General features: G+C 44.3%; 1 protein-coding gene across 1 annotated transcript in view; it reads right to left on the reverse strand.

The window, feature by feature from the left end:
* The window catches only part of Cul5 (cullin 5), a 107,613-nt gene that overhangs the window by 100,685 nt on the left and 876 nt on the right, over nt 1–6,052 (reverse strand). The window lies entirely within an intron of this gene.

The raw sequence follows: 6,052 nt of genomic DNA on the forward strand, positions 1-6,052 counted from the left end.
AAAAAAAAAAAAAAAAAAGAGAAAATACATTCTCCATTTTGAACACTGGCAACAATTCTGTCAAATATGCTTTAGTAAAAGCTAGCTGCACAATGTCAAAGGCATTTCTTTAACAAGGCCACTCCCCAGTTAGCCTTGTTGCTATTCAAGACACCAACGGCTTTGAATTCAAATAATCCTACAAATTATGTTATAGATTTACCGTGACAGGTCTTCACTGCATTTTGTCCAGAAGATAAACTTCAGTCTTCCTACTTTATGATTAGTGTTTTTTCCTTTTGCTTGTTTTGTTTTGAGACAAGAGACTTGCTATGCAGTTTAGACTGGCCTTGAGCTCACTATGTAGCCCAGACTGGTCTTGAACTTGCAATGATCCTCCTGCCTCAGCCTCCACCACCAAAGATTGTTTTTGTTTCCCTCCTCAAGGTTTCTCTTCTTCTCTCCCACACTTTACCCCCTAGGCTGGGAACACAAGGGACTATTTTCAAGGTACACAGGGAGCTGTCCCATGCTTTTTTAAAAATTTTTAATAACATTTTATTTTAATCTTTTTTTGCAATAATTTTATTGATATGTCCTTTGCTTTTCTAGCCATAGGGAATGGGAGAAGGGAAGTAGGCTTTTTTTTCTTTGTAGCCGCTAGTTTCACTCTGCAGGTATGCCTTGCCTGCCTTTTCATGTGTACTTTGCTAAATTAGCCTGGTCTTCTCATACCCTGGTTTGTAACTGGCTCTTTCTTGGTTTGTGTTGCATTTGTTTACTATCATTTTTTAAAAAATTAACCTGGTCTCTGCTTACCCCAGTTTTATAAATGGCTTCTTTTCTTGGTTTATGTTTTGGATTTTAATGCTAGGATTAAAGGAATCCCATCCTGGGTGCTTCTTTCCCCATTTATGTGATGTTGGGATTAAATGGTGGTATGCTAGGACTATCACCAAAGAGAACTCTGCCTGGGGAAGTGCCCTGTGCACCTGGCTCAGGTGGTCCCAATAAGCAGGTTTAGAGCCTGCCTGGAATCATGTGACTAGACATGTCAACTGTCTCCATCTTTTTCTTTTTTACTAACTGGTCTTTTAAGCTAAGCCTCTAATTTTGAAGAACAAAAGTAAAGAACTTCTTTTTGAATTCTTTTAACTGGCATAGACGCCCTTGTTCATTTTTAAATGCCCAAGGAACTGAGCGTGGTGGCTCACATACCTATAATCCCAGTACTTGGGAGACTGAGGCAGGAGGATCGAAAATTTGAGACCAGCCTTGGCTACATTCTGAATTCAAGACCAGCCTCAACTATACACCAAGAAATTGTCTCAAAAACAAAAACAAAATGCCCAAGGCATTGGCCAGAAGCAAGCACAGGCAACACTGCAGTCTCCTCTGGTCCAAGAACCTGCCTGAGGCTTTTGCGCTTCCCTGACTCTTGTGCTTCTGTTTAAATCCATATTAAGTTAAAGACCTATGCCCAGTGCCTGAAGAGAACATTTAAGATTTTAAAATCTAATTAAAGTAACAGTAAATGTAAAAGATGTTTTCCCACACTACTTGTGGCTAAGTAGAGTCATCAAGGGATTCAAAATTCCAGCTGAGCTGTCAAGCGACTCAAGACAATACAAGGTAAACCATGAAGGTGTTCAACCAGGTGGCTTAGGGAACTTTGCTTGGGAAAGTGCCCCCCTTCGTGGGAGTTTAAGCATAGGTTAGGCCAAGAAGTGGCTTCAGCCCCTTCTCCAGAATGAGTTAATGAGTCCAAATATAGAGACACCTCCTCTAGGCTCTCTTCTGTGCTTAATAATATGGGCACTGCTGGGACAGAGAAGTGAATCTAGTCTTGTGTTAGGATTTCATGAGGGACACTTTGTATAAAACTGGGGGTGTCCTCCAGTGTGACACATACCCTTAAAGAGTGTAGGCTTCCCTCTACGGGCCCCAAGACAAGCAGATAAGAAATCTACTGCACCTCACAACCATGTAGGATTTCACCAACATTGCCTCTAGACCAAATTCTGATATGAGAGAGGTTTGAGCCTCACAATCTAAAACAGAAGCACCTTATCTACTATTGCAATATGGTTTGGGGCAATATGAACTAGGTGGTAGTTAAAATGTTTCTGCTTAGAACATAAAAGGTGAAATGCAATTTTTTATGCTCAGACTTTTGTGAGTCTTAAAGTCTCAAAAACTAAGAGGACAGCCTGTCCTGTAATCTCCACCTATCTCTCAGAGAGATGAGGGTCTCTGACATACACAGATGTACAAGAGGCTAGCAGCTATGCAAATGAACATGCTTTCAAAAGGAAAGGCAACCACCTTGCAGGGGTTATCCCCCCTTCAAGAGAAACAAACTGAGACTTACAATACTTAGAATGGACTAGAAGTGATGTCTGATAGGCTAGCTGTTCTTACCAGGGAGACAGATATATGTTGAGTCTTCATAAGTGTACATACATAGGTTCATCTTTCAGGGAGGGAGAGACACCAATGAGACAAGATTTGGTCTGTCAGTCCCAGATATCAGGCATAATCTACCAAACTTCAGATCGGACCACAGACACCTATGGCCCAACTGCCAGACACAGCTTTCTCTATGTTCAACAACTGGTGCCCAGAGGAGAGACAAAACATAGCTACTGCACTTGCTAATACTTTAAACCCACTCAGGTCACCTAAGGAAAAACCCAGAGACACCTGGGAAAACTGTTTCAAGTGCAACAGCACTGAGCACTGGACAGCACCATGTCTCCACCTGGGCCCTGCTCCACACGTCAGGCAGGTGATGTGTCAGACCCGTGGCACTGGAGATTTGACTGTGCCCACTCCCAGAGATGTGCGAGGCCAGCCGGAACCCTGTTTCTTGCTCTAATGACTGGAGGGGCCCCTGCAATGCCACAGATATGCCCTCTCTTTCAAGGAATCTGGGTACATTGTGGTGTCATGAAACAATTCACATCCTTATTGATATAGGAGCAGCTTGTTTTGTCTTCCTACTCTGGAAAACTTGCCTCTAGATAGACAGCCATAGTTAGAGCTGAGGGGATTCCCTCGGTGGAGAGTCCTTACTCCCCGATGTGTCATTTTGAAGGCCAAATGTTTAACCATGAGTTTCTCATTGTCCCACAATGTGCTGCTCCCTTGCTAGGAAGAATCAAAAAAGTGGTGCATAAGGCCTCTGGCTTATGTGGACACAGACAAGTTACTACTTAGAGACCAAGCTCACCAAAAATTAAAAATCTACTCCGGTGAGTCTCTGGAGACCTAAGATTTCTCTTCCAAAAGCAAGACTCCGTACCACTACAGGAAACATGGAAATCTGACCTACTCCTCATATTTGGACCAATAATGAAGGTAAATGGTCTTGTTTCTGGAAGGTTTCATGCTTCAACCTAGCTCGTGAGCCACACTACCCTAAAGTAGTAGGAGAGCATGTAATCCCCAGAAGGTAGGGCCTACCTGTCCAGTTTGAAGAGACTATAAAACAGCTCCTTCCTCTCAGCACCCCACACAGAACTATGGAGATCTGTGTCTCTCAGTGGGGAAATGAGATAGAAGATTAGGGGGTGGCAAAGCAGACTGGGGAAGTGTACGTGACTTGTTAATTACAAAGGTCCTGGAAAATGTGTGTACAACAGTTACCCAATCCCCACACGTGCACTTCTCTTGCGAGCTTGAACAGGTTTTCAACAGATGAGCTGGATCTGACACCTGCACTGGGCACAGGACCCCAGCACTGCCTCTCAGGATCCACACTTAAGAGGCTATTATGGGTTTCCTTGAGCTGTGAACAGCACAAAAGCAGAGGCCAGCCATGCAGAGCTCACCACCGGGCTCTTCCTGACAGCCCAACCTGCTTCTCCACAGTGTTTGCCTATCTGCCTTTTCCTTTTTCACTTGGCCCACGTTATCTCTGCAGAGCCAGTTTCTCCTCAACTCACTTTTACTTTCTCCAATAAACTTGGCCATTGCTTTTTGATTGTTTTGTCCAGTTCTCTGCTCAGGATGCACAGTACCTGGAATTCAACTCCAGAGGAAGAGGTGAGCAGCCCTGAACCAGGCAGCTTTGAGACACTGAGAAGCAGGCTCTGGGTGACACCTGGGCTATACAATGAATTCGAGACCAGTCTAAAATACAGTGTAAGACCCTGTTTCAGAAAAGTAATTACATAGGTAATATCTTAAAAATAAAATCCACTATATAATATTTATTTGAAAACTCCTTTCCCCAAAGTCAACATTAAAAGATACAACTTTATAAAAATTTCCCAAAGTATTTTTGGCATTTGTCTTCAAGTTTATATTAGTGTGACTATTCCCTGTTTTTCTCATTGTATTACCATCTTACTTTATCAAAGTTATAGTACTTTTTTAATCTGATCCTTTTTTTGTTGTTGTTGTTTGTTTGTTTTTGGTGGAACAGGGGATTGAACTCAGGCCCTTGTGCTTGCCAGGGAAGCGCTTATTCCACTGAGCCATCTTTCCAGGCCCAATCTAATCCTTTTTATAGGCTCTTTTTTTATACACTTAGGCAGTTTAATTCTATAGATTTACATTGTAGATGCAGGTCATAATCTCCAGAAAGTAACTACCACGACACTAAACTAGCTTTAGTCTTAAATCTCCTCCAAAAATCGCTTGTGAGGCTCTGTGTGGAGAATGACTTGCTCGTTTCAAACAGAATTTTAGAGAACACCTTATAAGTATGACAATTTCACAAAGAATCAAGAATCCAATTATTATGATAGGTATTGTTTTGTTTTGTTTTTTTTTTTTTTTTTTGAGACAGTGTCACTATGTACTAATTGCAAAATGGCCTTGAACTCAGAGACCCTTCTGAATCAGCCTCCCAAGCGAGGGGATTACAGTGACGTGCCACCATGCTTGGCTCCTCAATTTTATGTGGCACCTTGTAAGACCAAGGCAGGAGAGGGAGGCCAACTTGAACTATGGTACAGAGACCCTGTCTCAAAACGTAGAATAAACAAATATGCATCCAGGGTTAGGGACGCAGCTCTCAGTGTGAAGGCCCTTGATCCAATCCCTAGAATGGGGGTGGGGTGGGGTGAGGGTGGCACTGGGACAGCAGTTTTAATCTTTTATGGCGTACTAACTAAAGGCCAGAAGTGTTTTTACATTTATCATCACAATAGTTCCTCAAAACAGGATCTACTGATAATTTCATTTCACTGATAAGGAAACCAGCTCATGGAAACTGGGATTAAGGGGCTCGGGAGATAGTTTAGAGCCATAAGTGCCCGCTTGGCAAGCGAAAGGTCCCAGGTTGGATCCCAGGTACCGTTTTTAAAAAAAAGAAAGAAAAAGGAAAAAGAAACAAGTTGAGACTAAGAAGAGTGCTTAAAAATCAAACAGCTAGTAAATAGATGATGAAAATTCAGGGAATCTACTTCTAGACCTGCGCAGCCCCCCTTGTGAAACAAGGGCTCACTAGTTAGCTTGTAGGCTGGCCTTCAAATCGCTTATGTAAGCCCAGTTGGCCTCGAACGCAAAGCGGTCCTCCTGCCTCAGCCTCCGGACCGAGTGCTGGGATTACAGACAGGCCTGCTACGAGGCCCGGCACGTCTATGCCCGTTTACAACACGATACATTCCTCTCAGCAAAATCTGGTCTTGGATTGACCACACACAGTATTAGACAGGTAACATAGTTTGTTTAAAAACAAGAAAGTGACTCCAGCATATTTTCTATTATTTATCCACATTACCTGAAGACCCAGCGTCGGGTCCGAGGGAGAGGTAATCCACCCTCGGTATTGGGGTGCTTCCGACCCCTGCCTATTTCAGTCAGTAGAGCTCCACAAGCACAGACCCTCCGCGTCTCCCCATCCCCAAACTCGGGAATCGGGACGGAAAATCTGCCCCGGGGCCTGGAGCTCCGCGGCCGCAGAACGCCAAGTCCGCGCGTCGCGGGCCACAAGAACTTTCCCCCCGCGCTTCACCCCGCGGGTCCCCCGGGCGCGGCGGGCCGCCGAGCGGCTCGGCGGAGAGAAAAGGGGGCGACGCGGCGCCGCCGTCCGACGCGCGGAACGCGACAGGCGCTGGAAGCT

Source organism: Octodon degus, unplaced genomic scaffold (assembly GCF_000260255.1).
Source record: "Octodon degus isolate 3935 unplaced genomic scaffold, OctDeg1.0 scaffold00012, whole genome shotgun sequence".
Classification (NCBI taxonomy): Eukaryota; Metazoa; Chordata; class Mammalia; order Rodentia; family Octodontidae; genus Octodon; species Octodon degus.